The sequence below is a fragment of the Xiphophorus maculatus genome, chromosome 18 (assembly GCF_002775205.1).
Source record: "Xiphophorus maculatus strain JP 163 A chromosome 18, X_maculatus-5.0-male, whole genome shotgun sequence".
Taxonomy (NCBI): domain Eukaryota; kingdom Metazoa; phylum Chordata; class Actinopteri; order Cyprinodontiformes; family Poeciliidae; genus Xiphophorus; species Xiphophorus maculatus.
This window is the reverse complement of record NC_036460.1, coordinates 11,678,715-11,699,191: the sequence shown is the minus strand read 5'-3', so window position 1 is coordinate 11,699,191 and position 20,477 is coordinate 11,678,715. Positions and strand designations below refer to the sequence as shown.

General features: G+C 39.2%; 1 protein-coding gene across 1 annotated transcript in view; it reads right to left on the bottom strand.

Moving 5' to 3' along the window:
- LOC102227270 (numb-like protein) overlaps window positions 1-19,104 on the bottom strand; it is a 67,738-nt gene extending 48,634 nt beyond the window's left edge. The window contains exon 1 of the mRNA XM_014470805.2: window positions 18,599-19,104. The gene's annotated coding sequence lies outside the window, so the exon portion shown is untranslated. The remainder of the gene's footprint in view (window positions 1-18,598) is intronic.
- Window positions 19,105-20,477: the final 1,373 nt, after the last annotated feature.

Sequence of the window (20,477 nt, the reverse complement as noted above, 5' to 3'; positions counted from 1 at the left end):
AATGGACACTAACTGGCAGCAGAAAGGGAATAGAAACAACCCCCTCAAAAACAATCGAATGAAACCATTCACAGGCAAACCTGTTTTTGAACAAATATTCAGAACTGGAAACAAAACTATGCAACTGTTGCAACAAAACTATGCAACATCATCTCCCTCCAGCTAAGCCCAGCTGATGAGGCCAATTCGAAGAGCGGGGAAGTCTCTGAAGCAATGCAGGCCTCCTCACTAAGACTTGGGTTCAGGTGGGATTCAGCTGCATTTAGTGGGATGCTGATAAAAGAACGGGGCTTTTAGAGCTCTAGTTCCTGGAGGCATCTTCAGAGCATCTGCATTAAACTTAGACTCTGTTACTAATGCAAAGCCAATATAATCTATTTCCTTCTACTGGAAGGGTTAACAGAGTTAATATTAGATGGGGACAGATTGCATTAGATAACACAGACCCAGATAGAGGCTAAAAGGAGAATCACAAACGGGAAGATTTATGACTTACGGATGCACAGATGGCAATGAGGTGAGTGCTGCGTTTCACCGCTTCAGGATGCTTTGTGTTTACATGGCCAATGTTGTGCCACTGATTCGTCTTTATTTATAATCAGCTTTTGTCTACTGACATTACAGTATTTTAAAAGAAAACTCAATAAAATTAGAATCTGAAGGCTCTGATGTCATCTTCACTGAGTTTATCTTCTGCCTTTAGATGATTTGTTTTTCCCTATGTCTGTCTTCTCGTTATTATTTTAGCTTCAACGCTGTCTAAATATTTATAACCACTTGATCCTTTTATAGATTTTGTCACGTTAAAAATTTCAATGTGTTTCAGTCTGTTTCTCTCTACGTAGAAACAGACTTGGAAGGTGTTGACTTGTGTTCCCTCTATATTTTTCTCTCCTCTACTCCTGTCCCCACCCTTTCCTTTCTCATTTTCTCTGTCTCTATGTCCATTACATTTGAAACAAACCCAAAACAATTTCTTACAAAGTTTCATATAGGTTGTATATCAAGTGGAGCCTCATGGTGAAAGCAGTAATGCTCCGCTTGTGAAAGAAAATCTGCTGGGCTTCACCTTGACCCAGGCAAAAAAAAAAAAAAAACACAAAAAGAACATAAATTTTCAAGTCTTGCCAAGGAATCTCAGTTACACCAAGGTCTAGATGTTTGGATGTGCCTCTGCAACTTCCTCACACACTAGAGTTTGTCTACAAACTACAAACATATTCAATAAATTAGAACGTGTGTTTATATGATGCCTGCTCGTCAGATTGAAAGTACATTTTGAAAATAACAACCTTTAAACGGGTAATAAACATACATTTCATTAAAGTTTGTATTGTATTGGTCTGATGTAATATTCTAATTTTAAATGTCAGGTTTTTATTTGTTTTTAAATGTCAGGTTTTTATAAGTGGAAGGCTTTCAAGCATACATACATATGTGTATTAATAATGTGCTTCACTTCGTAATAAAATTCCTGAAGTAAACAGGTTTTTCAGGGGTCTATAAGTGGTTTTATTGTTTTCATAGTAGGAGTTAACATCACTTCATTGTTAACGTTGTTTTATTGAACTTCAGCAATTTCAAAAAAGTAAAATTTTGCATGGAGGCAGGAGCCAACACAATAGGACTCAATCCATTTCCAATCTCAGTATCTGGGGTTTTTTTTTCTGATTTTTTGTTTTTTCCAGGTGGAATTGATCAGAAAACCAGGCTTGTGCACAGCAGAAATTGTACTGAATCCAAGTCTTTGAAAGAAATAAGCACCAAGCCCTGCAGAGTGCTCTATAACAGGGTTGTGAAAGAGTATACATAATGCATGCTAAACTTTTTTTTTTTTCTTACTGGGCCTCTGAACATCTGTTTTTGTGAAACATGGTTGCGCACACATCTTCATCACACAGCTACATAATTTAAAAAAGGTAACATGGGGATTAGGAAGGAGGACACAGTGTGGCTGAGGAGCTATTGTGGGACACAGCTATGCAGACAGCATGCATAAGCAGCCCTGCACTTCACAGGCAGCCGAGGTGCATGCAGCTGCTCTGTGGGCCGGAGATCTGTCCATCAAAAGCAGTCTCCGGGGAACATAATGGGCAAGGAAAAAGAAAGCCGCATCTCAAGCTGTTTTTTCTACCAGTGCTCACCACCAGCCGTGATCCAGGAGAGATGCACAATGCAGGCTGTGCACCTTGCAGCAGAGTCTACATTCACAGAATGAAAGCTACTACAGCCTGCATCCACTCTGTGCGCGGAGAGTGCAAGAGCGTAAAAGCAGAAAGAGAAAAAAAAAAAAGCCTTCAAAGCTGCTCTGCAGCTGCGTAAAGGGGTTAAAAAGGTGCTGAGATTTTCCACAATTTCTCAGGAATTCATGGCCTCAGCAATAACACGCTCCCCGTGTGGACCGCAGTGAGCATCTCGGGATGGATGGTATAAATACACAGACACCAGAGTTGAGAGTGTGCACCGTCTCGGCCCGCTCTCAAGCAGCCATCTGGAAAGTGGACGGTCCAGAAACAACCCAGTCGGGCTGACGTTCCGCCCTGCAGCCATTTAGATCGGTTCTCTCCTAAACACCACAGCAAGCTTCCTGTCTTTCTCTCACAACATGCAGGCAGCACAACTCTGTCATCCTAGAAGGCTGGTATTAACCAATGGATTCTGTCTTAAAGAGAATAGATAAGTGGCCAACTCCAGCTGCAATAAGGCAGACAAGAAGGCCCTGCAGAGAGTAGTGAGTGGAGCTTTTTGCCAAAACGACATCACTTCCTGGCTTGTACTGTTCCACTGATGTCAAGATAATGCATTTTATACCGTTGTGCCCAAGTTATATCTCATCCATTTGTGTTTTATTATCTATTAAAAAATTTGTTCCACTGTTACAGCTCACTGTAAAGATTGAATTATGATAACTTTGAATAAAACACAATGCGGTATTTACACAATAATTTTAAACAAACCTATATAGATCTGAATACTTTTTATATTTAACACAAAAACTCAAACTTTTTCTTGCTACTGCTGAAAGATTTGTGACCAGCTGGTAATTACACTTATAATATTTGTGGTTAATTTGCTTTTGATGACACAAAATATACTTGTAAAACCTGGTAATGGATTTCAACTACTGTATTTATTCTATCTTCATATTATAGAGTGGAGCCCCAGTTATTTGCAGTTCAGTTTTTGCAGATTTTTCTGTGGAACGTAACTCCAAATTATTCTCGGAAAATCCGCCTATATGCAGATTTTTTTTTGTAAAGCATATCTGAAATATGTTGCACTGAAATATCTGGGTGCAGTGCTATTTGACACGCTACTGGCTGGCATTTGCAAAGCAGCCAATCCAAAAGCGTCACTCCTTTTTCTTTACACTGGCTTTTCTGCCAAGAGTGGAGATTATTAATTTCTGCAGGAGTGCTAAAAAAAAGTTTCCACTGTGTGTTTCAATGCATATTAATGTATATTTGGCATTTGTACTAATAAAATAGGGAGTAATGAGCATTTTTAGACAGGTGAAATATTTTCAGACTTTAGCTATTTGTGAGTTCACAGTAATTTCTTTAGCTTTTTGCAGGGAGCATTTCTCATCACTCCACTACGTCTCTGTGCACCTGATTAAAGGGATTTTAAATGACAGGGATGGAAGGAAGGTTGTAACTTTTTGTTACTGTTTATTAAATAGTAAATGAACCATTTCAATGCACTAAAGGCTCACTTGTTCCAAAATATGTAGTCACACAGGGTGACGAATACGGGAAGAAAACAAGAACTAATCACAGCAAAGTGTTCCCATCACATTAGATCACTTCCACGCCTGCAGCGGGTTCTGTTCGCATTGCAACAATATTTCTTTGGGATCCCAGGCTGGAGCAGATGCAGCCCGTGGGAAATAATACTAAATATTGATTTTATTTTTAAGGCTTGTTGGGGGCGAGAGCTCAGAGAATAAAAAAAATAAAATATGGCAAGATTAAACTCTAACAAGACAAAGTAATGTCATGCTTGTACATTTCATTTAGATGATCGTATCAGAGGAATCCTGCTGTGTGAGTGATAGAGGTTCACTTTTGGTAAACGATTAGCAGCATCAGCATATGTTGTATGCTTAATCTGCCTTTGTAAATGGGTTTTTATGGGAGAGAAACTTCTTGCAGAAAACTAGAGGGAGGGTTTATGCAGAATAACTGGGATTACTTCCAGTGGCATTTGCCTTTTTTGCTGCTTTTTTTTTTTTTAGCAGCCTAAGAAGTTTTACACAGCTAAATCCAAGCAGACTGTGGAATTTCTGTTATGTAACTATTCGTATTTCCTGTCTTGTTCAGTTACCATAAAAGAATTTGATGAGAAAATCATGACTCCTCGTGTCTCTCTGTTGAGTGATATAAAATATCACCTTCCCTTAATTGTCTTGGCAATCAGTTTGTCAGGGTGTAAATGCATAAAACATCTTGTAAATGTATGAGTAAATCTTCAAAGTGCCTAAAAGGACATTTGTGTGTCTATATCATTTTTATTCAATTCATAAAACAGCATATTTGTTTGTGAAAAAAGCATTGCAGCACTATTACTGTAAAGAAATGAAGACACCAAACACCAGAAAGGTCTTCAAACTACATCAGAAAACCTACTTGCAACCGTTTAACAAGGCTGAAGCTAAATATATTCAAAACTTTCAAATATTTACTTGAGTACATGTTGTTTTTTTTCACCAAATAAGGTGTTTTGTTGCGCTAGAAAGATAAAAGACTTTGTGCACTGGAGCAAATATTATTTGTCCAAAAAAGGCAGTATGTTTGTGCAGAAAAAACACAGATGTAATTGTGTGTTTTTCCACGTGAAGCCTCCAGGATGCAGCACATTCCAAATATGATAACTTGCAAAATCAGAGTTTATACAGAAAATACAGACATCAACCTAGTTTCAAATCACAATTTTAAAAGTTACAATTTCGAAACTGCTAAGATTTTCTTGTGCCCTTTTCAAGTGATTACATATGAGAGACTGCAGTGCTCCTTCTCACCTAACTGCTGCTGTACACTGCCAATCAGCTGGCTGAAAAATGTCTGCAACAATTTTCCCTTGATCACAAGAAAGACAAATTCAGCTGTTTAGAATTATTTTCTGGGACGAAAACAGGGATTGTCAGACTGCGGAAAATTAGCATAAAATGGCTATAAAATAATAACTGGCAAGCTATGGGGCATTTTTGACAAAGGCTACCCCAGCAGATAACCTGACTAATTAACTAACTAACAACAAAAACCAGATTGTTGTATTCAAAGTGATACAAGATAAGGATAAGGAGAGCTATACAGTGGATTGCAATAAATTTGAAAGCTATTGCTATATTCAGATATATTCAGATCAAAACCTGAGTAACTAAATCTTTGCAAAACTTTATGTATTAATATTGTGATACTGTAAGCCTGTGCTACTCAATCACCAACTCACCTACACAAACAACACCTACAAATGGCTGAACATTGGACAGACTCAGGTTCTTATCTAGATGTACACTTGATTTAATTTAAGCGAACCATACAACTAGGATTCCAGACCCAGATCTGTTTTGTTCAACAGAACTGCCCTGCTACATGTAAGCAACCAGCTTTTCTGTGTAATGTGTGAGAAATGTCAAAATAGGAAACCTGAAAAAAGTATGCATTTATAAAATCATTTAAAATTGTACAAATCTCTTATGAACTGCATGCATTTCACATTTTAAGTCAATTTTAAGTCGTCACGTCTGACAATCTAAACTTTCTGAGACAGGTCTTGAAAGCTCAAGTGTAATTGGTGGGGTCTGTTAAATTGATAATTTGTTTAAACTCATTTAAAGGAAAATAAATTGATAATTTTTTATTAACTTCTTTTAGAAGTAAGTCATTTTCATCTATAACTTTCTTCCCAACAACTTCACCTTCTCAGTAATGGTAATGCTATGATAATAAATGGATGTTTTGCGATTTCACTATTTAGTAATGTGAATAGCAGCTTTCCCATTGCAAAGTCATTCCACATTTTTGATTATGTCTGCATAGTATTTAACCTGGTTCTGTCGCTTCTTTGTCTCCGTCTGCTCTCAGCTTTCTAGTCCATTCTTCCCAGGACTCCTGGGTGCCTAACATAATACATTAGAGGCTGTTAGGACCATAAAGGCCTGGTTTTAACTGCTGGCTGATTTACTGGCATTCTGGGTGGCAAACTTGCCACAGTGAATGCCTGAATTCCTACCGGACTTTTTGGGCTTACCAGGAGGACCGACTACTCATCTTCCTACAGTGCAGACAGACAAAGGCCCGTCTGTTCCTCTGGGAGCCAGCAGGGACTGAGACTACCACTTCCTCTGACTATAGAAGGCAGAGGGAATGTAGGGGATGTGAGTTGTGGGAATGAGAACGAGCAAAAATCCAAAGGAAGAAAGATAGAAGGCAGAAAAGAAGACGTGACCATAGGGAGCTGTATGACGGAGGAAAAATATGAGAGGATTTGGAGCAGATTTAGAGAAAAATCTCTGGTCTCTGACAACGAGCAGAGTTGAGACATTGACAGTGTTCCTCTCAGCTTCCTTTTAAAAGTTGAAATAGTCCACTCTAGATGCTAACGCCGTCAACAAGCTCCATCTCCTGCAAGCTTATTGCTTTTATTCTCATGGGCGTTTTACCGCAACTCGCCTGCGAAACGAGACACCTCTTCCTCCTCCATCTTGCCCTCCTTTCATCCCTCTGTTCATCTCACCAGCACTTACAATGGCTCTTCACCTCTTTCCTCTTGGCCTGCAGCCTCATCCATCTGCTCCTGTAAATAGCTGCTGTCATGTGAAAAGCATTGTGCAAGACTTAGATTCTCCAGGCCTCATTTTCCAGATCGGTGTCTTCCTTTGTTTTTAATGCAAACCTATAGAGAGCTTCACTGCTGACAGCCCATTCCTGCACACACACATCCCCCCACACACACATATATATACATTTCTTTTCAAATGAGAAATATACAAAAAGAAATGCACATAATTGAATTCCTTTTTCAAATAAGGAAATAAAGTTCTTCATTTTAGGCATTTTTTTGCCTAAAATTCAATAATGTAGTATTCCTTTTGTAACAGTTGATCATATGAATACTTCTAACTTTAACGTGAAAAGTTCAGTGTAGCAAAATGTGCTTAATAGGATTTTTTTTGTTCAGAATTTGGTGAACTAGGTGAAGCTAAATTGCTGTGTTTGAGTCTTGTCTACTCCAGTTAACGACTAACTGATTACTTTATTAATTGACGATTATTTAAAGCATCATGATTAATCCAAGTGATTAATCCGAGTTGTAATCCTTTTCTCTACAAACAAAATAGGATGAATTCTTGTGAATCCAACATCATGCACAATCCCACCTCACGAGTTGGATGTATTATCACATTCTTGGCCTGAATTTACTACATTATTTTCACCCTTAGCATCATCAATCATGCATGTAAAGATTTGCATAAATTTCATCCCATATGACAGAATATAACGTTTTGTCATCATAAAACCAGATTTTTTTCCTCAAGCAATTTTGTCCTTGAGGTCTTTTCAAACTTGCATCTGTCTTACATCTATTATAAGGTTCCTGTTCATCTTAGTCTTGTATTGTTCATGACAGAGATGCTAACATCTGAGGCTGTTGGTCACATGTGGTGTGCAGATGGGCTCTCTATATAACGATATATAAAAACATAAAAGGAGAGAAGAATGTGGGTAAGGAAAGATCAGCCAATATTAAACGAAAGGAACAGTTTTAAAAAGTAAAATGTGATTTTAAGGTGAAAAAATCAACAGGGAAAATGGAGAAGGCAGCCACAGAGGAGGAGGTGAACTGATGTGGGCAGAGATAGAGAAAGAGATGAAGGTAGAGGAGTCATGTGGAGTCAGATGCTCCTAATCAGCTGTGCTGCTGTCAGAGCTCCTCTCTATAGCAACCGTGACTCATGGCACCAGTGAGCAGTTTCATAAACGGAAAGCAGCTCTGGCACATTTCTTAAGGGATCGCTCCATGCTGTAGAGGCAAGAGGAGAAACAAACTGGATCCCACTGAGAGGAAGTTGCCGACATATTAACCCTGACAGTCGTCGGTACACGTGTTAAAAAAGACAGCCAGTTGAAAATAGAGCAATGATGTTACTCCTAACAGAGTCAATTAATAATATTCCATATCGATTCCAATTTCCGGTTTTCTTTCAAGTTTGATTCCAATTTTTACTGATTTAGATTTTTCTTTTTCTGCAGTGAACTCCCATCTATTCGTGGTTCAGTATTCATAAGTTCACCTGTTAGTGGGTTTTTTCATGGTCCATATCTAAAGTGTTGTAAAAGAAATGCAGCTTTCGATGTTAAAATATATGAGAAAGCTACTTGACATACTATTGGTTGCAAGGGCGTAGGTTTGGTCTAAGTTTTGGTGGGACCTTACAACTTACCGACCACCCCCCCCCCCCCCCCCCCAACCATTTTGACCGGGGGATCAGCAGATCAGTTCAAGAACACTTTACTTTTTCCTTTTCAAAAATTCAGCAGCGTAACCTGGTTTGTATTCACACTAGCTTAACTTAATTTAAGACTAACACTTCAAATGCCATATTTACTGAGATAATTTCACAGTATAACTAACACCTCACCTGGAGCCCTGAAGCTCCAGCCACCTCTCCATCGTTCTGCTCTGCCCCTTGCTCTGCTGTCTGAGCATCCTATGTGAAAAAGTATTACATAATTAACAGACCTATTCTACCTCACATTCAGTGCTGACCTTACTAAACACCGGACTTTACAACAAATGCGTTGCGTGATAGATATCTAACTTATGGGTCCGCTCACTGTACTTACAGCCGAGGTAGCGAAATAACTTCTAATGTCTGTCGTCCTTTTCTTTTTTGGTGGCGACATGGTCTCGGAGACTCATAATAAATGTCAAACTCAGAAGGAGATGCGTTCACTTTCAGCACCATGGACCAAGCTTCCGTTCCGCGTGTGGCCAGCTGGCCGCCGCCTGGTGCAGCTAATCAAAGAACGTAGATCCACGTTCTGTGAGCCAATGGCGGGTCGTCATAGTTCAGAACAGCGGATTTTAAAATGAATGCTACCACTGCGTAGTATATTGAAATGTTAAACTAATCAGTGTAGATTTTCGTTTATTTATTTTGTTTTTGTTAAAAAATACATTTATTTTTTTTAATTAATATGGCAAAAATTGGTCGGGACTATTTTATATCCCTTGAATATTGGTCGTGACATGTCACGACCGTCCATACCCAAGCCTACGCCCATGATTGGTTGCTATTTGCAAAGCAGCCAATCAAGAATCGTTATAAATTTTCCTTGGCGCTGATTGGCTGAACCCCATACAATGGAGATGAGAAATATTGTGGATGTTAACCTTTGTGGTAGTAATATGATGGAAATCCAAAAGAAAATGAAAAAATAACAAAGCACCATCAACGTGAGCAGTGGTCAACTCAAAATATTCATGATAGTACATGCTGTTGGACGATATGTTATTAGATCAGAAATTGCAGGACTTCTTAGTTTTGACACATTAATCTGATTTTTATGGCTTTGCCTGCAGATCACCGGTCAGGGTAGGCAGGTTAATCTATAAGCATACAGCCAAGTTTGATTCACATTTCTTTCACACAATTGTCAATTATATAGCTGCTATTTTAATCCCACAATTTAGTTAAAAAATCACTTCTTTTTAAGTTGCTTTTCAAATATTTTTTCTTGATTGTCATTAAATTTTTTTCCTCCAAGAATCAAAATAGAATAAAAGCCATTAAGCAGAAACATATTATTAAAGAACCTCTGTTTATTAAAGTGTTGAAGTCTGATTCTCAGACAGGCCAGTTAGTTTTATGCTGGAGCAGATGCAAAAGCCCAGACCCCTCCATCATCCGGCACTGACCTGCACAAATAAAAGTAAATATCCGATCAATCTGAGACCAAGAGGACAAATGTAGCTCTGATAAGTGGGAGTAATAGCCAGGCCTGAGTCCATTAGGTGTTTTATATTCCAACATTAATAACCTAAAATCAATCCCAAGATGCTTAAGACACAGATTTCACATAAGACAAACTTTCTGTAGTGAAAGTGAGTTGTAGGCCTCATAGTCTGGCACTTTTAAGGGAAGTGTTTAATCAAAATAATGATTTGATATAATCACTGGATTCACACAAAAATGTCAGGCTGTGTAAATGTTTCAATATTTCCATCCACAGTTGTCTGTTTCATGATTTTGTCAGTTTTTTTTAAAGCTGAATCTTACTACATTACTGGAGAGACAAAGTTGTGATATTTACTGTGACTCATTCTTTTCATCAAGGTAGAACTTTTGCAATCTCACAAAATGCAGACACTCACAGAAACCTCTTTATTCCCTTACGTGTCCTCCATCAGATGAATCAGCTGATGTCGCGTAAACATATGAGACAGGCTTTCTGTACGAGCGTTACCGGATATACCAAATACATGCACAGCGCCCTTCCATCACACCACTGGGACACGCACAACCTTCACCCTCTTTTTAACTCCTCACACAGCTCAGTGAATTGTCCTCTCTGTGCTGTGGAAGATTTAGCTCGACTTCTGTCTGCTGCTACCAATATCTCCCTCTGAATCACTCTGATATTGAGCAATCATTGTATCAGACCTCGTTCTTTCTTCAGTAGCCCAAAAGAAATACTCCCTAATGCGCACGCCCACCCCCACGCACACACACACAATAGTCTACATAGATTATAAAGTACTGAACTGAATACATGGGCAGTGAATCTTCTAATGCAGCTACACACTTGTTCCTCTGATGTAAAATAGTCCAAACAATGTTTTCAGGCTCATTTTACTGTCTCTGTTATAGAAACAGCCACCATCCTAAATATGTTTTTACAAACCTGGTAGGGTTTATCAAATAAGTGGTGGGACTGGAACAAATGTTTCATCAAATTAAGGATCTTAATTGCAATTAATCCCATTTTAATCGGAAATCACATACAGGCAAAATGAGCATTTCAGTTCAAAAACCATTCTTGCTGCACATTTATTGAATAAACAGATATATAAGCTATACAACAAATTTATTTTGCATAGCCTAAGTTATATATAATAGCAAAGTGCTATTATATGCATTCAGCTGTCCAGTTTATATTTCTTTAGAAATGTAGACTGTGGATGCGGACCATAGCACTGGGGATGTCTGTGCTTGCTGCAACATGTTTTGCATTGAGATGCTATTTTAGGTTTGAATAGCTTCGATGACAGGCTAACTCCTTTTAGCACAACTTGCAAACAGTACTATTCTTTTCAAGCATCTCATCAGATCATTTTTAAAGCAAAAATTAACCCCAAGTGGGCCAAGAGCAGCGGTTTTGTATTCTATTGCTGTTCATGGATGTCTCTTTTGTGTCACCCACATACAAAAACAGTACAAAACTTGTCTAGTTTATTTTTATTTCATTTCCAGTTGTTTTGAGCTTATTCATTTTTGCTCTGACTGAGGTTATTAGTTTGTCAATATCAAGCTAATAACCTAATTATCCATCCATTGAATGGCTGCAATGTATTTGCAACCATTCCCAAACTTTTGAAGTTTTGGAAACATTTCTCTTTGTTGTCTTGTCTTTTTAAAGAATAGCAAGGAAGAATGGATCATTGTCAGATGTCGCATTGTTTTTCACAACTTAGGAAAAAGGAGGTCATGGACTACTTGTTAAAAGTCTGTTAAAATGCTAATGTAAAACAGACATCTATTTAAAAAGTATTTTAGTTATATTTAATAGGAATAGTTAAATGTGTCACTTATTGTGTAAACATTGGGTTTGATAAAGACAATTATTTCCTTATGTAGGAAATGTTAAATTAATTTAATTACATCACATTTATGTCTCAATATTTTCCCTCTAAGACTATATGGCCAGTTTAAAGTTTTCGCACCTTGAGACAAAATACATTCATGCTGAATAAGTAGAATAAAAAACTCAACATTGCCTGAGCTGTCCATGCCATCAGCAGACAGAAAGTAAGCTGGAAAGGCCGCTCAGGAGCAAAAACAAAAAGCCTGTTAACTTGACCTGCCACCAAAAGAGATAGATGGAAAGTGTTCATTATTCCAAAGAGATCGAGGCCTTTTGCCAAAACACAGGAGACTGTGGCTCTGTGCCAATAAAAAAAGCAGTCTGTTGTTCTGAGTCCTCAGCGGTAGATTCTCTGCAGCATTCACTTCAAATATTTGATTCTGCATAATAAAATTATTTATTTTGCAGCGACATGCAGAACGTAATAAAAAACTAAAAGATTTGTGAGTCAGCATTTGATTTCTGTGTCATGATTTGCGGTTGGAGGTGGTGAGAGAAACGAGGTCACCCCAGGTTGTTGAGAACGAATGAGGAATTTAATGAAGATGACAGAGATACAAAAAGTCCAAAGTCCAGGCAGCACAGATTGAGCGAAGGATAAAAGCTCAAAACTGGTAACAACTGATAACAAAATAACTGACAGCAGACAAGACGACAGGACAAGAACCTGACAAAGAACAAGGAACACAGGTGGGTTTAAATACACAGGGAGACCATCAGGGGAAACAAGGAACAGGTGTGACTAATCAAGGGGTAGCGACACAGAGACTCCACAGAACACAGAAATCTAAATAAGCACAGAAAAATCCAAATCCTTACATTCTGGGATTTGATGAGTTCACTAATATTGCCACCACACTACAAACTTACAAGTTAACCTGTGCTAGCGTCTATAGCAGCTAATTTGTTTACATCTCTACTGTTTAAAGAGGCATGATTGTTATTAAACGTGACATATTGTAAGCATATTATGAACATAGCTCTTCCCACATTGCTATTTCACCCCTTCCTGCCTTCATTTTGTACCTATAAGCAGACAATTTTATAAACGCGTACAACAGGAAGACATCCGTTGCTCCATAGGGGCAGTAATTGCTTTCTTATGCATTTTAGTTTTACCGGTAAGAAGAGGTCCTTCATCATAGTCCTGAAACTGTGTTTCCATTTTGTCAGTTAGACAGGCTACAACAGGTCATAATGAAATAAATAAATAAATCAATACACACAGAGAGCAGAAAAATGCAACCAATTTCCACTTTCCTTGTTATATCTAGTGAAGCAAAGAGAGAAACTGCTGATCGCCTAGGTAAAATGCATTGCAAATACACCCTCACACATCCAGCCCGCCCGTCCTGCTCCCTGCACGCTCTGTCACACGAAGCCAACACAAATTGTTGCCTTCACACATGACTGTTCACCAGACAGCCATTCAAGTTCATCGCTTCAATCATTTTCCAGTCTGAAATGGGGGCCCGTAAGGCTTTATGTGCAGAAGTAGGACTCTAAAGCAAAACAACGCATTTGTCTTCATACTGGGACCATACCAGTAATGTGTGCACTAATGGAAGTTTATGGGAGCAAAGAGTGGTTGCATTTAACTGGCCTGCAAAAATCAGATATCTCTACTCAGCACATACTGGAGGCACTCAGGCAGTAGAGTGTGTGAAAATGTGTGTGAGTGTGTTTGACTAAGAGGGAATTAGAATGGAGGACGGATCTAAAAACCAAGAAAATATGCATCACCAGGGTCAGAAGTTCTGTGCAGAAGAACGACAAAGAAGAGAGGCTCTGTTTGGTGGTTTACATGTTTCTGTCTTTCAGTTCATTTTTCCCTCCTTTTTCTTGTGTTCTCCTATTTTCTCTGGTCTTTTCTAGCTGGTATGCAATTATCACAGTGTAGTAAACTTGAGTAAAAATACAAAATTTTCACTCTATTGAGGCAAAAATATGAAACAAAAAAAATATGATTTTTTTTGTTTTGTTTCATTATAAGCAGGTATTCCTATTAGGAACAATTTTAATGCTATTATTTATAACATTTATTAATTGCTCACTTGATTTTGTTATCTGGTGTTAGCTGGTTAGTAAGGCTAACTGCTCAGGTAAAGCCTGTCGTTTGCTAGTTAGCAGACATGCTGCTTATAGCTTGTGTGTTGGTACACTGACCGACTGGGAATATTTCAAAACAGCTGAATTTCTCTTTCTTGTCAGTGAGGGAAAGAAAGACTGAACTGGCACTGTGCAGCACATGTGGGGAAGAGGCATCATAGCATATTCAAAAATTTACTCCTGTACTTCCTCTGGCATCTTATTATGTTGACCGTAAACAATCCAAATACTATTGGAAATTTATGTTTTTTATTTAACCTCGGCATACCTTGATATTGATAACCAATACCCATATCAATTCGTCTTCAACTCCGCACCTCCTCTTCCTCAACTCATCTCTTTCCATACAGCTGAACCTCTTTTATGGAATTTTCATCTACTTAATAGTTTTGATAAGTCTCTACTGGCAGAATTGTGCATCCTGCTTTAGGCTTTGAGCATTCTTTTATTATGCTTTAACAACCACACATCTACTGGGTAATTCTCAGTGGATTAGAAGACCAAACTACTTTTAATAACTCACTTAATTTATTTATTTCCGTTAATATGGATGAAACTTCTAGATTTAACAGTATTTTTGCTTTTTGGGCTTATGTATGGGGCTGCAAGATGGTGCAGTTTGTAGCACAAAAGTCCTGGGTTCAAATCCCAAACTGGGGTCTTTCTGCATGGAGATTTCATGTTCTACTCTTTGATGCGTGACTTCTCTCAAAGTCTAAAAAATATTACTATTAGGTTAACTGGTTTCTCTAAATTGGCCTTAGATATCAGTGTGTGTGCCTTAATGATTGTGTGTATCTGTGATGACAGGCGGCCTGTCCAGGGCGATCGCTGGACAAAAGCACCAGTTCTCCTGCGACCCGACAAGCGGGTATGGAAAATTGATGGTTTATTATTATCTATATTTTCTAAGAAACTGAATTTTAGTGTTTCATTATATGCTAGCTATAATGTTTGAAATTACGAGATATAAAAGTTGGTAACTGAAGGAATCATCGGTGTGTAATGAATCTATAGAATTGCACTTAAATTACAGAAATAAATTTCTGCTGAAATTCTAATTGACTGAGATGTGCCTTTAAAGATGAATCCTCCACAGAGCCCAGTGGTAACAGCAAGCTGTAAATCCTCAAAAACAAGATCAGTCACTGTGAATCACTGCCATTATTTAGAAAAATAGCTCAGGGCCGACATATCTTATAGTTTCTGTCATATTTTTTTATGCCTGCAGTTCTTCACCTTCAAGTATCCACAGTACAAGCTTTAAAGAACCCAGTAGTTTCAAAAACATTGCAAACTAGTCATAAAGCAGTAAAGCACTGTCTGCAAACTGGGAAAGAACTTGACCTCCGGTTTATTATAAGACTCCAGAGGTCGGTGTTTGTAATCCACAGAAAAGCAGTATGGAGACGGTAGCAGCAGCCAGGGCTGGAAACGGAGCTGACTGTTTAGTAGACCCACCCTGCCCAACATCGAGGGGGGGGGGACTCCCTTTCCACCAGACGGCTCCTTGATTGGTCAGCTGGGTGACCTTTGATCCTCGTTGTATTGTGGTTTCAGCATTACCAACCCTCCCCCTAGTGTGTAGGTGTGTGTGTATGTGTGTGTGTGTGCAATGAACGACTGTCAAGTCCTAATGTAGCAATCAGAGCAGTGGTAGAAGGGAAATGGTCTGAGGGGAAATGGAGAGTGTGTAGAGCTGACTATGCGCGGTGCTCTTGTGTGTGTGAATGTGGGCGGTGTAATTATATTTTGCTTTTGATGACTGAGTTTCAGTAGTGATTACTTGCATAGCTGCTAATTCATGTCTCTCATCATCTACCTGCATCTCCTGGTCTCCAGCTGACCAGATATAGACTCCGACTCTGGATCCGAAGTCTGAGTGTCAGAAAACAAAGACAGTGTCTCCTTCACAGTGTTGGTTCCACCAGAATCACGTAACCTGTGACTCTGGCTATGAGTTTGCAAAACCAGTTAACCCTTCGAAGAGTAGAGACCAAAGATGGCAATGGAGAGACTCAATATGGCTGCAGTTTGTGGCAACATTCTCCTGCAAAACTAAGTTAAATATCGATATCAAATCTAAACATTGAGAAGGAGTTGAGTTCGACTGAGAAAATCATCTGATAATGAAGGTTTTAATCAAAAATTGTTACATTAAAATGAGCGTCACATATCCTCCAAATTTAGATCTATAAGTGGTTTCTCTAAGTCGCCTTACATTTCATGTCTGAATCTACCAGTAATAAGTTTCACAAATCAGTGACAATGCTCACCGGGGAGCTTTCCTTCTTCCCGGAAGTTATTAGTTTTTCAGATCTGCAGGATGTTTACCAACCAATCTGTAAATCTACACCTGTCATGGAGATTTTCCATCCTACTGTGAAAACTGATGATCAAAACTTTTCTATTACAAATCTACTCACAGTTGACTCTTGTGTGAATATGTAACTCCAATAATTCACCTATTTGCAGACATTTTTTTGTTTAATGTACCTTCAAATTATTTGTAGAAAAGCCACCCATTTCCCGATTTTTCTTTTGTTGTAGAGAATATCTCATTTTTGAAAGAAGCTGCCACTTGGGACGATGGAATACCTAGGTAGAATGCTGCAAGACATGCCGTTGATTAGTGTTTGTGAAGCAGCTTTTAGCTATCAATATTTAGCCACTGAGAAAACTTAATGGAAATTCAGTTTCTCAATACATGGGTACAACATGGTTTGTTTAAATGTAAGAAATGGATGCAAGTACAGCAGTGAAAACAGGGAAAAGAGCTGGAAGTAAGACTCGAACAAACACAAAGGTGTTAGATCCTACTGTGGAAAACATCTTGTCTTCCCTCCATTCAAACCCTTGAATGAACACAAGTTTAGATTCCTATCAAGCACTGCATGATACTGTACAGCAGGTGTATCCTACCCAAACATTTCACCAAATCCAACTTCTTTCAGTCCAATAAATCTGAGATTTTCCAGATATGTTCAGTTATGGATGCATGTAAGAAATCAGCTGCAGTTACAAACTCCTCTTCTACACGTCTTGCAAGAAACAGCAGCCCCTCCCTTGTAATGAATGGAAATGAGTTAAACCAGTCAAGTATCTTTTTCAATCCTCAATAAACAGCCCAGAGCATAGCCATATCATGTCTTTAGTTGTGCATGTTTTTCTTGGCACCGCTCCAGAGAAATGTCAGTAATGATACTTTGCCTTTGGGCAGCTGTTGAGAAAATCGAGGTGCACTACCCAGACATTCAAGTACTCAGACCGAAAAAATAAATAAATAAATGGACGCAAACAAGAACTTGATCTCATTTAAGACTGAGCTTATCCTCCTGCCAAAACCTTTCTCTTACTCAGAGCTTGAGAACAAACAAACACACGCTGAACTTTCTGTCTTCCATCCCAACGTGAGGCCAGAGATCAACTGAAAACCTTCCATCTAATTCAAGTAGTCAAACCCTGAGAGGCTGGGACCCCTTCTCTGTTAATACACCTCAGGTGACCCTGACCTCGCTCTGAGCCCCTCGGTCAGAAGAACAGACCACCCCCGTTTAGCGGCATGACTAGCTGTCTGAGGAATGCCTTGTCATGGAACAGATGGAGACCCTCAGACAATGAAGCTGCATGTGTTTACAACGCCCTGTGTAGCAAGGCATGTGCCAATTGTCTAAGCGTGTGTGTGTGTGTGTGTGTGTGTGTGTGTGTGTGTGTGCGTGCGTGCGTGCGTGCGCGCGCGCGCGTGCGTGTGTGTGTGTGTGTGTGTGTGTGTGTGTGCGTGCGTGCGTGCGTGCGTGCGTGCGTGCGTGTGTGTGTGTGTGTGTGTGTGTGTGTGTGTGTGTGTGTGTGTGTGTGTGTGTGTGTGTGTGTGTGTGTGTGTGTGTGTGTGTGTGCATTCTCAAAGCATACCCCCCAAATTCAGGAAATCATACTGGAGGTGGGTTCGAGGCCACATCAGAAAATCAGCACTGAATAGGATTCACTTAGGCCAAAACAGCATGATGTTTTAAGGAGAAATCATGGAGAGAGCTGTAGCTTGCTGATGATGTTTCAATCCCAAAGTGCCTCCTTGCATTTACTAGAAAAGAAAGCCACACACACTTAACAGCTAAATCGATATTTAATGATGTCATCCTCGCGACAACAATGACGCAATAAAACCCAGGATCACGGCAGGACTGCTGGAGCAGGGTTCATTAATGAAACCGTGTATTTCTATAACAGCGCTGTAAAGTTGCAGCGTTTGACGGTCCATCCTTTGCAGGCTGCTGCTGCTGCTGTAGGATGTCCAAAGCCTGCCGGTAGCTGTGCGTAAGGGCAGATCAGAGTCTCTTCAGGACGCAGGTTTGCTCCCTGATTGTGAATCAGGGCTGTATACGATTATAGCAGAGACTGAAGCGGCCGCATTTCATTCATTTTACACCATATGAGCCATATGGAGAGACGCGAATCGCGTTGCAGCACTGTCTGAAATGCACAATGACCTCTACACTCAATAACTCAACAACACGCTGCTAGAAATCTTGTTTGCATCGTTATTTCTTGATTGTAAAGACATCAGCGGGTTTTAACACTGGAAATATCACGGATGAGTGCGAGACTGAATCCCATGAACTCACCCAAGAGATCGGCGGATGATCGGCTCCCCTCTGCTCCTCCTCTGAGTAAATCCAGGACCCCGGACGGTAAAATACTAATTCAATCGAGGAATCTGGGATAGGGAATTTCGCGAAATCGTTTTTCATCCACACTAGGAAAGCGACGTATGGAAGCGACGTGAAGCCACAAACCGACCTGATCGATGCAAGCACTCCTTAGAATAATAATAATAATAATAATAATAATAATAATAATAATAATAATAATAATAATAATAATAGTAATGATTTTTTTTAAAAGGGTTCAAATCAGCGATTCTCTCCAACTCATGCAACCAAAGCGAAATTATTAGAAGAAATAAACCAGAATGTGTGTTTTCGGAGGATATTCTTTGGGAATTTGGTGCGGCTGTAGTAATCTCGGATGCTTTGGTTGTTGACTGTGCACTTACTGGGCCGCTTCCCCCGGCTCCACCCGCTAACCCAACCTTCCCAGTGCGCCCATTGGCACAGGCAACCGGACATGCAAATCCAAGCTTCCCATTGATGTTTTCCAAAAAAAAAAAAAAAAAAAGAAGAAGAAAAAGAAAGAAAGAAGGGGAATGGGCTCGCTTTCAGCTTCTCTACTGCGCCTTCGTGTGGCGTAATAGGTCTTACTGCAGGAAAATTCACCTTCCTCCAAAAAAATGCTGTATTAAAGTGTACAAGGGTCCCAAATAGAGTGCTTAATATGCTGTTGATTATAATATATTTTATGTTATGGACTAAGGGAAAGTAAAAACTAAGAAAATAATGTACCTTTTTAACACAATTTTTAAAACAAAAATCTGATGGTGTGCATGCACACAGATTCAGCTCCAATTACTGTGATAGACCCAAACAAACCTAGTGCAACCAATTGCCTTTAAAAGTCACCAAATTAAAGAAAAAAACTACCCCTGTGTGTAATTTAATCTAAGCATTTAACTGAAGCAACCGTGTGAAGGCCTCAGAGGTTTGATAGAGAACATTTGTCCAACAACAGGATCTTGAAGACCAAGAAACAGAGCAGACAGGTCAGGTATAAAGGTGTGGAGATGCAAAAAATAGAATTAGGTTATAAAACACATCACTTTTTGGAGCATTGCTCAATGCAACATCTAAAAATGGAAATATGGGATAACAGAAATTCCTACAGTGACGGACATCCAGAAAGCAAGTTTTTTTTTTTTAATTTTACAAAAAATATATAAGAAATGACACGTCCTATGGTTTTTAGACCTCCGCAAGAAGACCTAGATCAAAGATAGGAACAAGCCAGACAGAGGATACAGCACACAAGTGAGAGAAGATGCTTTGGTTAGGTCTACCTGGCGCAGTCCATAGAAAATGTTACCTTTCAGTTTCCAATCTGAATTTTTCTCATTCCCCAATGACCTTCTTTGCACAATGTCAATGTTCATTAATACGTTGGTTTTTAGTAGAGCTGACTTCAAAGCGGTCAAGTTAAAGCACCAATAAAAAGCTCAGAGACAAAATTAAACAAAAAAGAGCTGTTTCTGCTCCAATGAAGCGTGGCCAGCTGCCGCTCACACGCAAAGGAACGCTCCAACTTTCCACTGAAGAAAACTACACGAAAAGAAAGTGCTTTTTCTTCTCCCTCCTCAACATGTGCTGCACTCATTAACTGTGGCTGATTCCCAGAGCTTGAAAAAATAAACCTGTGATTTTGTTGCTGTGTAAGAGCCTGACACACTGTCAGAACAGCTCAGCAGATGTTACCTCAGTGGAGCGAGGCCTCCAGCTAGCATTAATAAGATGCAGTTAAAGAATGCATAAACTGAAAAAAAAACAAAATGTTACAGTTGAAACAATAAACTTTCAGACATTTAAGCTGGATGGATTTGAATCAATATGTCTA